We start from the raw sequence: 15,928 nt of genomic DNA on the forward strand, positions 1-15,928 counted from the left end.
TCAGCAGTGTTCTGCAGTTCTGGCTCTTCTAGTAAGGTTTATAGCCATTTTGATTTTTGCTAGGTATTAGGCCAGGCAAAATATTTTTAAAGCTCTTCTCTTTGCTATAGAGGAATTGATAAATGCATTGACTTTTAAACTTTAAGGTGTTGCAGAGATTATTGGCTTCTTTCCCTGATTTTATGGCTTTGAATAAAGTCATACTCCAAATTGTATTTACATCTCTGACATGAGATATAGCATTTCCAGATGTTACACTAGTGACATAACACTTCTGATAGTCTTGTACTGTGTATTTTAAAATTGTAAAAACTCCTAATTCTGTGGTTAAGTGCTTAAATTACTAATCAAAATAAAGGTTACGTTACATAAATTATGATTTTTAAATTTTATTTACACCTCTTTGCACAGAAATGTTCAACACTGCATACGTAGCTATCTGCTTTTGGTGTTAAGGAACAGCACTGCATGGAATAGCCTATCAGTAACTAGAGAAAGTGAATTTATGTTCTAATGGTACACAGGATGATGCTGTTTGTTGTTTTCATTTCTAGGAGCTACTGTAACCTCAGCAGGCCCTGTACGTGCTGTGCAAACAGGCTTTTTAGATTAAATTGCTCGTTCTTAATCTACCACCTAATACTGATGGATTTAATGAGAAAAGTTTCATGAGGAGGAGAAGGCAAATGTTCCAGGCAGAAGAGGCAGCATGGAAGAATGTCAGGAAACAAAAGTTGGTGAGGGATTCAGTGGGAGCAGTTAGGAGCAAGGTGTGGGCAGAGGAAAGATATATTACCAGCATATGTGCTAGTTGATCTACTGCTTTAGTTTTCTAGATGAGATGATCTTATCATGACAGGCCACAGGGAAGATCTTTGCTTCTATATACGGTTTAGTGTAGGCAAATAATGGCTCCTACTGACCCTGGTTTTGAAAAATCAATCTACTTGACATTCTCTAGTCCTTTGACGAAGGTATTTAACTTGTAACTCCACTGCAGAGCCCGTCTCTTGAATGAGCATGTTACACGAGGCATGCATTTGACCTATGGTGGTGATGTGGATTTAAAATGTAATATCTCTGGGATCTGTTCCTCCAAAAGTGACGGCAGATCATCTGCAGGGAGAAAAGATGCCCAAATGGTGGAGTCTGGTTCAATTCCCTCCCTCCCCTGCCCCCCAATCTGTAGGACAAAACTTTGTTTCAATTGCTGTGGAGCAAAAGGGATGAGAAATGTTTTAAGATGATATTCTGTGATGCAGTTTTAGTGCTCATTTGGATGGTAAGTTTGTGCTCTGCTATGATGTCAGTAGGGCCACCGATGTGATTAATCCAAGTTCACTGATGCTCTGATTTCATATTAAGTTTCTTGATGTATGTCCAGTATAGAGACAATTTCGTGGTTCAAAGGATTACTAGTTCATCTTGGTCTGCGGTCTCTAAAATGGAAAATCAAAGTCAAGAAAAATCCAAATAATTCTAGACTTTTTTTTTCTGAGGCAGCTTTGTGAGTGGGTAGAAAATCCAACTTTCTAGCTTAATGAAATTATATGAAATAAGAGCTTTGGTGACACCATTCTGAAGTATACATCAAACATTGGATTAAGAACATAAGAATGGCCATACTGGGTCAGACCAAAGGTCCATCTAACCCAGTATCCTGTCTTCCGACAGTGGCCAATGCCAGGTGCCCCAGAGGGAATGAACAGAACAGGTAATCATCAAGTGGTACATTCCCTGTCGCCCATTCCCAGTTTCTGGCAAACAGAGGCTAGGGTCACCATCCCTGCTCATCCTGGCAAATAGACATCAATGGACCTATCCTCCATGAATTTATCTAGTTTTTTTTTTTAACCCTGTTATAGTCTTGGCCTTCAGAACATCCTCTGGCAAGGAGTTCCACAGGTTGACTGTGCGTTGTGTGGAAAAAATACTTCCTTTTGCTTGTTTTAAGTAGGCTTTGTACCTGTAACACAACCAAGGATACTTTGAAAGGCTAACTGGTTGCAACGTGAACAGTTCATTTTATTTGTCTAATTTCTGTGATTAGCTGAAAAAACTCTTTTCCAAGTACAATCCTTCACAATGGATGCAATTGCTTGTTGTTAAATTGGGGGTTGAAATAAATACTAGTTTAAAATAAAGTATCTTTATGTATAACACCTATTAATGGAAAATCATGAGAAAAACATAGCTAACAGCAAGTACAACACATGTTGTTTGGGTTTTCTATTGATGGTTGTGTACCAAGGCAACTCTTAAAATGCACTATTGAATTCTTGTTCTACACATTTCCTATAATAATTGCAGATAAAATTTCTAGTGGAACTTTAAGGGCTTTTAATGTAGCAACAGTGACAAGTACATCTGAAGAAGTGGGTTTTTTACCCACGAAAGCTTATGCCCAAATAAATTTGTTAGTTTTTAAGGTGCCACTGGACTCGTTGTTTTTGTGGATACAAACTAACATGGCTACCCCTCTGATACTCAACAGTGACAAGTTACTTAAATCCAAATGGATGTGTTTGGGGGTTTACGCAGCATGGAGTATTAATCTGGCATATTATTAGCCAGCAGTGTAGCAATTCTAGCATCCTTAATGTTATATAATATGGAATTGGAGCTAAATATTCTTCTGAGCTGTCATACTGCAATAGCTGGTATAGTTAGAAGTAGTTGCTAATAATTGGCTTCTGGCTTAGACTCCACAGGCCCGTGCAGAACATGAAGGATTGTTCTCAAATTGGGCTAGGCATGAAAAATCTTTTATTAATAAAACAAAAACTTTAAGTTTCCAGCTAGGAGGCAAGTGTACTGCAAGACCGTCAGGTACTGATAGAGCTATAATTTAATGTGGGGGAGATGTGCGTCAGACACTGAAACTAAATACCATACTATGAAACACACACTGTTCATTATATAATACAGTAAGACTGAAGTGAACGATTAATTTGTCGTTTGTTCAGAACTCCTTCTGCGAAAAGCATTTTGTGCTATTAGCTTTATACAAGGCCTTATGTACTCTGCAGCAAGTTGTACTTAAACTCTGTGGTAAGGCTCCTGAATTCTGTGACAGACTGGAAATTCTTCAGCTGCCTTGGGTGGATTTTAAAAACAGTTTTTTTTCCCTCACCAAAATATGAGTAATACAACCAGCCCAGAATTCCCTGTGGCATTTATTTTAATATTGATTCTATTTAATTCACTCTGCCCATGAATTTTCAGTTTCCAATGTGCTGAAGATTTTTGTATTGACAGCATAATGAACTGTCTTGTGGAACCTGTTACTAGGGATTCTGGAAGTTTTGGCTGCTATGAAGGGACAATAGCGGGTTTTGGAAGCCAGGAAGGAATGAGAAGTAGGTTGGGATTGTGGGATAAGCACACTAGCTGGGTTTCCTTGCTAAAATGATCTTCAGTGAAATAATTAATGTTGACAGCTAAACACCTTACAAAAGTCTGCATTACATCTATGCAGTTACTTTTATCAGTCAAACTTGTAATCCCTTCAGAGAATGTGATCAGGTTTGTTTGACAAAGACCGATTTTCCATAAAACCAGATTGACTGGCATTAAAGACTTAAAGGATAGGAATGTCATCAGTTGAATCCCATATATTTAGCTTAAAATGTCGCTCTTGAGCAATCTGCTGAAGGTTTCAGTATATTCCATGTCACACTGGCATTCGATACCCTTCTAGATTAATTTAAGATATAATCTTCAGACTTATTACAGTATTTCCTGAGGCCTTGTGTAAGTGCAGTGAGAGGAAGGTAAATAATGGTGTAAAGCAGACTTGTATTGTACATTTAGAGTACAGAATAAGGGGCTGGTCCTTCAGCTGTGTTGTTTTTTTGTGTTAGACACCTTAAAATTACAAGGAATTTTTAAAAATAGAATTTCTTTATATAGAAATGTACAATTCATATACTTGGCAGTTAAATTTCTCCTTTTTGACAACTTCGTTTATGCCTCAAGAGATTGAACATTTATAATCACCTTCCTGGGAATGAATGAAAAGCTGGGGGAGGAAATAGAATGAAACTATTCAATAATGTAATGGCATTTTTAGCAAAAATTATATTTTTGGAGGTTTGCCTAAATGTGGCTGGGATGATCTCTCAAGACTGAGGAAGACACTGATCTCAAACCATTAAAGCACAAGTTTCAGTGCTGTTAATGGGGGAGGGGACCTAATTATTAAGAGTTTTTATTTTGGGTGGCGTGTGGGAAGGAGAGATTATTTCCATTGCACTCAAATAATGACAGTATCCGCATTCCTACATTTAAACATTTTAGCACACACTAATTCAAGTGTGGTGGGCCACTTTCCTTTGATTCTATGCTGATTGAAGCTAAAATTCACTGTGCTGATTCAGTTCCTTTTAAAATCTAAGGCTACGTCTACACTAGAAACTTCAAAGCACTTCTGCGGCAGCGCTTTGAAGTGTGTGTGGTCACGCATGAGTGCTGGGAGAGAGCTCTCCCAATGCTCCTGGTAATCCACCTCCACGAGGTGAATAGCTCTGAGCGCTGAGAGCACGGATTTCAGCACTCCGAGCCTGTCCACACTAGCGCTTTAACGCGCTCAAACTTGCTGCACTCGGGGGGGTGATTTTTTCATACCCCTGAGCCAGCAAGTTAGAGCGCTATAAAATGTAGGTGTAGACAAGCCCTAAATGTCACTTACAAAAAAAAAAAAAAAAGAGCATTTACAAGGACTTCCTTTAGGTCTAAGTTAATACATACTAGATAGCCACACTGCACTATGTGTGTGTGACTTCCTTATAATTCATACTGGAAAGTTTGTCAATCTTTGATAGCTCTCTTATACATAGAACTAAAAGGAAAGTACATTTTGTAATTATTTTGTTCATGCTTTATTTTTGTATATATGTATAGGCACATTCTTGCACCTCTTGCTGAATCCAGGAATAACAGTGTTGTATATTCTTTGAGTAAAAGCAAAGGACTAATCAGTTTCACTTTCTAATTCCACGATCTCATGAGTTTGTAATGTTCTTTTATTTTGAAAGTAAAGTGGCCATATGATCTGGTGGCTGAATACTCTCAGATGCCATGGTTATTGGTGCGGCCAAACTTGGGACTTTTAGCATCAAAAATGAGAGGCCTCTAGTGCCTGAGCTTAAAAGACTTTCCAATATTCAGTGTGTGACTCTCCCCAGCAGGCTGCTAGCTCAAGCCAAGGCAGCACTCACATGCTAATAGAAACAAAAGAAATGTTAAAAGGTCATAGTGTGTTCAAGCCAATTCACTTGTTAGAATAGAACAAATGAGAATGTTATCACAGGTTTCAGAGTAGCAGCCGTGTTAATCTGTATCCGCAAAAAGAACAGGAGTACTTGTGACACCTTAGAGACTAACACATTTATTTGAGCATAAGCTTTCGTGGGCTACAGCCCACTTCTTCGGCTGCATCACATTACATATATGAGGCATATGCCTGATAATTACATTTGCCCCAAATGCTTGAAAACTAGTGAAATGCTAATGTTATTATCTTCACTCATCTGAAACTTGTTGATTTACTTTGCACTTAGCTCTAAATCAAAAGGTGTGGTAGCATTAGGAAAATAATTTATTTAATATGTAATACTGCATGAAAACTAACGAAGGATTGTTTCTGGCTATCTTTGTTCCTGTAAACTAAGGAAAATTTGTCTGGGTGGGTGTATCTAAATGCAATTGGATTGAAGCCTTAGAACAGTAAATGAGAAGCATGCTAACTTCAAAGCATGGGTCCTTACATTCAAAAATGGGAAGTCTACAAACCCATGTTGTGGTGGGAACATGCACCAGACTGCTTTCCAGGGAAGACAGCTATAAGAATAAACCCTGGGCATGATCCTGTATCTTTGGACTGATGAATTCTGATGGGGAAATTCTGAGCGAATAGACAAAGGTCCCCAAAGCCATTTTCATAGAAATGTAGGACTGGAAGGGACCTTGAGAGGTCATCTACTCCAGTCCCCTGGACTCATGGCAGGACTAAGGATTATTGAGACCATTCCTGACAGGTGTTGTCTAACCTGCTCTTAAAAATCTCCAATGACAGAGATTCCACAACCTCTCCAGGCAATTTATTCCAGTGCTTAACCACCCTGACAGGAAGTTTTTCCTAATGTCCAACCTAAACTTCCCTTGCTGCAATTTAAGCCCATTGTCTCTTGAACTATCCCAAGAGGTTAATGAGAACAATTTACCTCCCTCCTCCTTGTAACAATCGTTTATGAATTTGTAAACTGTTACAATGTGTCCTCAGTCATCTCTTTTCCAGACTAAACAAACCCAGTTTTTTCAATGTTCCCTCATAGGTCATGTTTTCTAGACCTTTAATCATTTTTGTTGCTCTTCTCTGGACATTCTCCAATTTGTCCCCATCTTTCCTGAAATGTGGCGCCCAGAACTGGACACAGTACTCCAGTTGAGGCCTAATCAATGCAGAGTAGAGCAGAAGAATTACTTCTTGTGTTACAGCACTCCTGCTAATATATCTCAGAATGTTTGCTTTTTTTTTTTTCCCAACAGTATTACACTGTTGACTCATATTTAGCTTGTGATCCAGTATGACCCCCAGATCCCTTTCTGCAGTACTCTTTCCTAGGCAGTCAGTTCCCATTCTGTATGTGTGCAACTGATTGTTCCTTCCTAAATGGAGTACTTCGCATTTGTCCTTATTGATTTTCATCCTATTTACTTCAGACCATTTCTCCAGTTTATCCAGATCATTTTGAAATTTAATCCTCTCCTCCAAAGTACTTGCAACTCCTCCCAGCATGGTATCGTCCACAAACTGTATAAGTGTCCTCTCTAAGCCATTATATACATTATTGATGAAGATATTGAACAGGACCAGGGTGCTGGAATGGGGGGGTCTGGGGTCCATGCCCCCCCATTTTTTAACAGCTATAACGGCGAGCAATGGGGAGAGGAGGTGGAGAGGAGCGAGTGGGGAATTTCTTCTTTGGAGGAAGAGGTGGCATGGGAGCGGTACCTTGGGGAGAAGGGGCAGTGCGGAGGTGGGGTTTTGGGGGGGTGGGGCCCAGTTAGGGAGCCTGTGGCTCCCCCACTTTTAGGGGGCTTCCACCACTCCTGAACAGAACTGGACCCACAACTGATCCCTGCAGGACTGCACTGTCTATGCCCTTCCAGCTTGCCTATGAACCACTAATACCTACTCTCTGGGAACGGTTTTCCAACCAGTTATGTACCCACCTTATAGTAGCTCCATCTAGAGTGTATTTTCCTAGTTTGTTTATGAGAAGGTCATGCGAGACAGTATCAAAAGCCTTACTAAAGTCAAGATAAACCACATCTACAGCTTCCCCCCCATCCACAAGTGTTACCCAGAAACCTAATAGCTTTCTTTGACCGGGTAACCCTCAGAGACTTATGGGTACTGGCAGACATTACATCTCTGTTATCAATTGAACTTACAAACTTGAGCCCAGCTGTTACATATTTTACCTGCTTTAACCTCTCAATACATCTCATTTCTTTTCTTAGCTAATAAATCTTTATTTTACTAAAGAAATTGGATGTCAGCATTGTTTTTGGTGTGAGATCTGGAGCATCCATTGACCTGGAGTGAGTGACTGACCCTTTGGGGTTGGAAGAACCTAATGTGTGGTGAATTTTGGTTCTAGTAACATTTCATCATAAAGTTCATTTTGTCTGGATGGTAAAGAGGGGCTGGAGAGCTTAAGGGGACTGTCCGTGGCTCCATGGTAAGACTAACATAGTAGTCCAGGAGTGCACATTTGTTACGGGCTTGGTGAAATCTAATTATGGGCTATACCACCGGTTTGGGGTGTCTGCCTTGTGTTTTTGAGAGTCTGACCTGAGATTGGCACTCTTAACTATAAGCCATACTAGACACCGTAACCCAGAATCTTAACGGAAGTGAGAATTCACTTTAGATCAGGTGGTAGACTCCTGTATTTTTGGTGCTGGAGGTTCTGGGTTTAGTAGATGTTCATGCTCCTGGTGTCTGTATTTACACCCTCTTTCTTTGTTATAAATGCATAGCATAAGTACTAAATATTACTTCTGTCAGGAGTCTCGCATCTTGCTATAAAGTACATCTGTTTTTAAAACATACTTTTTAATAAAAACCTTTCAACACTCACCTATTAAAAGCCTCAAACCATTCACTGAATTTAATGCTCATTTAAGGTGCTGGATTGACAGTCATGGAATCCTCTTTTCATAGAACTCATTGCAAACTTTGTCCATCCTAACCCCTCTTTCCCTCGCCTCTGATGCCCTGCTAACTTAGCCTAACCCTGATTTTGAAGGGCCATGCTATGTATAAGACTGCAGTTGGACCCAGTTTGAGCTCATTCCAGGGCTAGCTACATGTGTTTGGCTCAAACAGCAGGCTGCCTTCAGCCCAAGCTTCTCTTTTCCTGAGATGTTCAGATCAACTGTGCAAGAGGCCAGTGGATGTCCCCAACACATGTCCCCTTCCAAAAGCAGTAATGTGACCTTCATGTTTGCCTGGTGGAAATAAAGGAGGAGTCACCAAATGAGCAGGACTGTGAACAAATATCAGGGGAAAATAGAAATGCAGAGAATAAAAAAAAGTGTGGTGTGGGGAGGGAGGGAGAAACAACCCACCCACCAAAAAGGACAAGGGGGTGGGGAGAAAATGGATGGAAAGGAGAGGCAGCAAGAGCAACATGTGAACTAGGGGTACAGTACAAGAAGACATGGGTGAGAGGATGTCAAGCCTCGATCTATTCAAAGAGGAGCCCAACTGGGAAAGAGTTTGGAAACCACAGACATGGGACATTTCAGGGAGCACACTTCAAACCTGGAATCCTTAATTAACCTTGTGTGTTAGCAGGTAAATAAACAATAAACCATTTGAACCTTCATGTTTTAAATATAAATATAAATCTGCACATTGTTGACAGTCTCATCAGCAAGGCCAAAGATGGAATTGACATGGAGACTGAACTGCACTCTCATCATTGGAGGTGGTCACATTGGCTGGGTGATAAAGCTTTAATAGCTACTGTCTGTGCGGCACCTGTTCTCTGCATAAATAGGACTTCAGTCTCCAGGTGGTCAAGCCAGCACCTTTAAGTTGCACTGAATTAATTTAAAGCCTTAAAAAAAAAAAAAAAAAAAAAAAAAAAAAACTACTAAAAAGGAGGAGATTCTGGGAGTTCAGAGTAAATGTATCATTTTGTGTTTTTTATAATATATTTTTATTTTTCACATTTTATTTAAACATTAATCTTAAATGTTAGGATTGCTATGGCATTTGAAAACAAACATGCAAAAGCTAAAGTGTAATGAGACAAATCCATAACTAGTGCAATTATAACTGATTTAAATGGGATTATGGGATGAATTTGACCCAGAGTACAATACTGAGTTGTACGGTTGTATGTGTTTTAATAACCTCTACCACACTTCCCTCCCCTCCCGTTTTGTCTCCACATTTGAAGCCATGGTTGCATTCTTGAAGGGATGATAATATTCACAATCATTGAGTAGGAAGAGTACTTGTGTGTAATTTTCACTTTATAAATGAAGGCAGGAAAAATGCTGGTTTTGAGCATATTAGCTGTTGGGATATGAGGTTTACTGATGCTAACTACTTGTAACCACAGCTTGTTTCATGCTGCTTATGCAAGTTAATATTTTTGGCTTTCTGGACTTGCAGCATACTAAGCAGACTGTGTTTTTTCTTGTCTTTTTTTAGTACATTAGACACCACTGCATTTAGTTTCTCCTAAGAACTAGTCTTTGTATTGGCCACTAGATATAATCGCTCTTTTCAGTGTTGCCTTTGCTATGTTTTTGTTTGTACAGACTTAATGATAAAATATGTTTTCTTTTCCACCTACCATGGTCGTTGTAAATGCAGCAGATGATGCATCTTTCTTATACTTCCCTTGCTTCATATCGCCCTTCCAAAGTAAAATAAAACTTTGTAAGGAGAGCCATTGGGCAGAGAGTGGCTTCCTAACCAATTTCCATCATTTATATCATCTAAACTCTTATTTGTTTCTCTCTCCTTACAGTTGGTTCTTAGCTGCTGCTGTAACTGTCAAACACAGGTGAGGGAGCTCAGATATTGAGGAAAGATTTTCTTGTAGAAAAGTATTGATTTCAGCCACTCACCTAGGGAGCTGACTCTAATAATTAATCATGAATGGAACTAGTGGCGCAAATGAGCAGTCTTCTACATCAGTGGCAGTAAAGGTTTGTTGAAGTCCCCTCCCCCAACAAAAACCTTAGAAATGATTTGATTACGCTTAGAAATAAGATGGCAAAATAAGAGGCAAACCGTGAAAAACCCTTGCCTACACTAATATCTCGGACATTTTTTCTTTCCCCGTTTGCCGTTACTGAGCAGAGTCACATTTGTACATTATATTCTACTGCTTCATATGCGTGCACCTAACTTTGCGGAAACTCTAAATCTGCAGGCAATTAAGGTAGTCACATACAAATGCGAAGGAGGCATTTCTGAGATGCTATATGAAGTACCCTGATGTGTTGCTTTCTGGTATATCTATATGTAAAGGGATCCTGCATATTTTCTCTGTTTGGTGACCTGTGCATGCTTTGTCCTATTTGTGGAAGACTTGGCGATTCTGTCAAAATGTTTGAAGGGCTAGTCGTGCAGATCTACAATAGAACAGACTCTGTTTTGCTTTCATCCAGAGATACAGGTGTAACTTCTCTAGGTTTCTTTTCAAGCAAACTAATAGCACTTCTAATTGTGGGTAAAAATAATATAAAGGCAGAACTGCAGTAGAAGTCAGCTGATAATATCAGCTAAGTCAGCCAAATCACACAGGAAACCTCAAACCCACATCTGCATTTTCTGCTTGTCACTACTTAATCTAAAGGTTCTCTCTATCATTTTCTGACATGTCCTTCTGAGCAGCACTATCACTAGGCCTGTACTAGGAAGATGAATTTGTCTGTTGCATTGAGGAATGTCCTTTGAGTTAGCCTGAATTAGTGTAACTGATGGAGTAGGCAGTCTTCAAACACAGCTTAAAATGTAGAGGTGAGGATGCAAAATACCCTTGATATTTGTGGGTCCTGCATAAATCCGTTTGGCTGGTGTGTAAAGGACTTTATTTATTTCATGTAGATGTATATAAATGTTAAGAGGGCACCTGTTCACATGCTCTTAATACCGTTGACATAGCATATTATTTGTGATGTATGTAAGTACTGGCATACTGTGTACATTTATAGTGTCCACCTTTTAAAAATTATGTTGAAAAATTGGAGAGGGAGCAGAAAACAGCCACAAAAATGAATTGAGGGCTGAAGAAAAAATGCCTTACAATGAGGGCCATAAAGCTCAATCTGTTTAGTTTATCAAAAAAGATTGAGCGGTGACATGATTCACAGTGCATAGGTACCTTCTCATGGAGAAACTACTGAGTACTAACGGGCTCCTCAGTCTGGCAGGGAAAAGGAGCACAGGAACCAATGACTGGAAGCTGAAGTCAAACAAATTCAAATTGGAAATGAGTCTCAAATTTTAAGAGGGTGATTAGCCATTGGAATAAACTACAAAGGGAAGTGATGGTGTCTTCAAATCAATGCTTTTCTGGAAGACGTACATCAGTCAAACGCAAGTTTTATTGGGCTCAGAATAGGGGTAACTGGGTGAAATTGAATGGTCTGGGGTATACAAGAGGTCAGTGGATGATCTAATGATCCTTTCGGGCCTTAAAGTCTATGAATAAGTTAATTGCAGCAGTAGAGTTCTGTATAACTATCATCACCACCACCACCACCACGCCATGCAACTTAATCTCCTCTCCCTCCAACAATTCTCCTCCCTTACAATTTCCAATCCACTGCACTCCCATTTTCAGATGCTTGTGGGGAAAAAAAGGGAAGCTTCGCAACATGTCCGGAAGGTGATTGGACTATTTCAGATTAAGTTGGGGGAGCGGCGCAAGGTGATCCGGTTCTGGCTGAAAGCAGAATCTGTGCATTTTACCCCTTTCCTGTTTTCTGTGTAATTTGAATTGTAGCCTTGCTCATCTGTCTCACTAGCTATACTGAATTATCCTCCTTGGCTTTGTTTTAAGGGGAAAAATAGGGTACATTTGCCATCATATTAGCTCAGTTGAGTTAGCTTAGCATAAGTGAAAAACCCTATTAAAATTCAGGCTTTTCAGTTGCCTTATGCTAACCCAATGGAAATATCATGATGGAAAACCCCCACCCTTTTTGCCCATCAAGACCTATGCACACCCAGTAGTTCACAGAGTATCTTTTATTGTGCATTGTCCCTCACTCACAGAAGTAGTGGAAGGGTTAGGATATAACTACTAACTAGAATTTTTAAAAATGTAGGCATTAAGGGAGATGTGTAGAAAGAGTACTACAAAATAACCAAAGGGCTTTTGCATGTTGACATGGAGTGATATTTGAGAAAAGGAACCAGTCTGCCTGCCTGATCGGGATGCCCCTTGAACTGATAATGGTTTTGCATTTCTTTAATGCCTTTCAACATTCAGATAGTTCCATAACCTCTTTGAGGTAGGTGAAGGATATAGAGGGATCCCTTGACCCATCACTGAAATGCAGCAACACTATTCAAACTCTTAGGGCAGGCAGTGAACTATATTACTGTATTCAGATGAAACTGTAGGGGGAATTCAGAGGAATTTGGCCAGGACACTGAGCGGCAAAACAAATATTAAATATAAAATATGCATATGGGCTCTTTCATGACCGCAGGTAGTGATCACCTCAGTTTTACATCTCATTCAGTAAAATTGTGATCCCTTTAACATCATCCGGGGACAATGATTCATTATCGAGCTTGAGGGAAGAATTCTATCTACTACCAGGACTGTTTTCTGTAGCATCTAGATGTTCAGTGGAGACCTCCCATTCAAGGCATTTTTCTCCTTCACAGTGACATTCATGAGTCAAAAGCTTCAGCAGCTGGATTGTTAGTCCTGTTGCTTGCAGATTACAAACATGGGTGGTTCTTCAAGTGATTGTCTACATGGATTCCACATATGAGGCTCATGCATGAGAGATTGGATTCTTTTGGCCAACAGTGTCCATTAGGGCTGTGCCTATGGCCTAGATGTCCTTGCACCTCCTCGCCCAAGAGCATGCGGTGCTGAGGGAGTCTGATCTTCTTCCCCCAGTTCCTTCTTGTTGCCTATGGCAGTGAGACAGAATCCTTGCTTTGTCCTCCTGCTGTTTCGCATGCTGTGCTGGTTGACTGGTCTTGTTGCTCGTTGGTGACACTGACACCCACTCACCAAATTTCTTATTTTAGTCAGGTTCTGGTTTTTAGGCTAGGAACCCCAGCCCCTCTCCCCTGATACGAGGCTCTATCAAAATAGCAGAAGCAAAATCTCTGGGATTAAGGACCTGCCCCTGACATGACACTTCAGTGCCACTCAGTGATGGGCACTCTAGGTGCCTATTTTGTTTGGGAGGGATGTTTTCTTACACTATGTACTATATGTATATACCTGACAGGTAGGAAGGAGCAGTGCTCCAGAATTGAGCTGCTAAGGCATAGGAGAAACTGTAGGCCAAGTGTAATGGGGTGTGTGTGACCCTAAGAGCCTCCCAGGGCCAGGGGCTCACTGACATCAGGTTTCAGCAGGTCTGACCAATTTAGTGAACCCCAACTCTCTATGGTTACAATCTGTATCTAAAAGGTGTCATGTAATATGTCGTTGGAAAGCTATATAACTCACAGATCATTAATATTCTTGCATAATATATGTATGCAGTGTGTGTTAAAAGTTATGGATATATGGTGCTGGGGTCAGCTGGAGTCAGTACTTGATCGAGGGATGCACAGCACACAGAGACTTAGGCTTGCTTGTTGCTGACTCTGAATGTCCTGGGCAGGCATAGTAGTAAAGCTTTTTAAGGCACATAAGGGTTACAGAGCAGGCAGTGACACAACTGCTCACTGGTCTGGATTGCACCCCCAGAATGTGACAGGCAGCGGGGGTGGGGGACGAGGGGGGGAAGAGAACAGTGGTGGCACAGACTTTTTGTGATTGGTATCCAAAATAAATTCTGTTTGATTATTATGTGGGCCATGAAAGCTTAGAGAGAGGTTACTGAGATGTGTATTTAGTGGTCTACTTGTACCATCATAAGAACAGCCATACTTGGTCAGACCAAAGGTCCATCTAGCTCAGTATCCTGTCTTCTGACAGTGGCCAATGCCAGGTGCTCCAGAGGGAATGAACAGAACAGGGAATCATCAAGTGATCCATCCCCTGTCGCCCATTCCCAGCTTGTGGCAAACAGAGGTTAGGGACAATTTGGACATCTTTCTAATGTTTCTCTTAAGCAGCCACCACACAGCAGAAACTAGAGAGAATCCAACTTTTATCTGATCTAGTAAATTCTCTGATTTGTGGTAGTCTTGAAAAAACTTTAAAATATCAACTTGAACATCACATTTCTGTCTAGAAAACTTTGTACCTACCGCTGTTACAAGTAAGACTTAACATTACTGTGACTGAAAGAAATTAATAAAAAACATTATTTTTTGAGTTTCTTTCCCCTGTTTAGTCAGTCAGCTTCTTCCTGGCTGAAAAGCCCTTCCTCAGCATCAAGAAGGGAGCAGAACAGCCATTTCAGTCTTAAACTTTTTTTTTTTTTTTTTTAGGGCCACACTATTTAAAAAATGTTCAGTGAGAATTTTTTTAGTTTTTTAAAAAAGCTTCAATTAATTACATAAATATTAACGTTATTAGCCACATGGAAACTTCTCTAATTGTTTGTTTTGACCTTTTAAAACTTCCTATGCTAAATTGTTGGTGTATTGCAGTTAAATAGGGTACGTACTTACAAGATGATAAAGGTGTTTAGGTACTACGGGCTTGTCTACACTGGCACTTTATAGCACTGCAACTTGTGAAAAAACACCTCCCTGAGCGCTGTAAAGTGCAGTGTAGACAGTGCACCAGCGCTGACAGCTATTCCCCTCATGGAGGTGGGTTTTTTTAGAGCTGTGCTGCAACTACACAAACCACGTTAAAGCACTGCCATTGTAGCGCTTTAACGTTGCCAGTGAAGACGTGCCTGTTAGCCAACAGGCAAGACAGAATAAACTAGATAATCACTGCAATCAACAAGTGCAGTCACTATTTTTTTGTTGGTCATTTGTGAAGTGTGTCAGGCCTTTGCTTTCCTTCTGGCTGAAAGGGCTATGTCAATGTGAGTCATTATCATTGTGTGGTTTTCCAGTAGAAAAGCAGGTGGCAAGACTACACTGGCACAAAAATATGTCTCTCTTGTCTTAGACCTCACAACTTTTCAAGCACAATTAAAATGATCTGTGAGCTTTCTGTTCTTGGATGGAGATATGGTGGGCTGGCTGCACTGGGATTTTCTGATTTTTTGCCAGCTGGCAAAACATCCATGTTTGTGTAAGCCCTTTCACAGCAGGGTACTGAGGGAAAGGTGCAGGGTTCCTGTTGTTCATATAAGTGGACCACGTTGGCATACTTCCAATATTAATGTGAGTGACCTTATGGAAGAGAGTACATAGCACGGGAGGATCTCTATGATGGACCTTTTATATGGGAATTTTTAGTTTGTTTCTTGTAGTGACAATACAACAGGGAAATAGGATGCCTCTCAGATGATGGATTTTAATGCTTTGTGGCTAGCGCCTATCTGTGTGCTATAGTGATGGAGCATGTTTGTGCCATTGATGAATATATCAAGTATAGAAAGGAAAAGTTCAAAGAAACTACTATGGATGTACTGTAGTAAATTGAAACGCTTTCCTTTTCCATCCCAGATGCTTAGGATAGACTTTTACCTTGACAGTGGATGTGAAGAGGTTGGGAGGCGAGGAGAGAATTCCAAATTGCTTCTATTTAAAACTCTTACCATCTTCTGTCAGGTCCAGCTT

General features: G+C 40.2%; 1 protein-coding gene across 2 annotated transcripts in view; it reads left to right on the top strand.

The window, feature by feature from the left end:
• Nucleotides 1-15,928, top strand: part of TESK2 (testis associated actin remodelling kinase 2) — a 113,081-nt gene that overhangs the window by 11,830 nt on the left and 85,323 nt on the right. The window lies entirely within an intron of this gene.

Source organism: Malaclemys terrapin, chromosome 8 (assembly GCF_027887155.1).
Source record: "Malaclemys terrapin pileata isolate rMalTer1 chromosome 8, rMalTer1.hap1, whole genome shotgun sequence".
NCBI lineage: Eukaryota > Metazoa > Chordata > Testudines > Emydidae > Malaclemys > Malaclemys terrapin.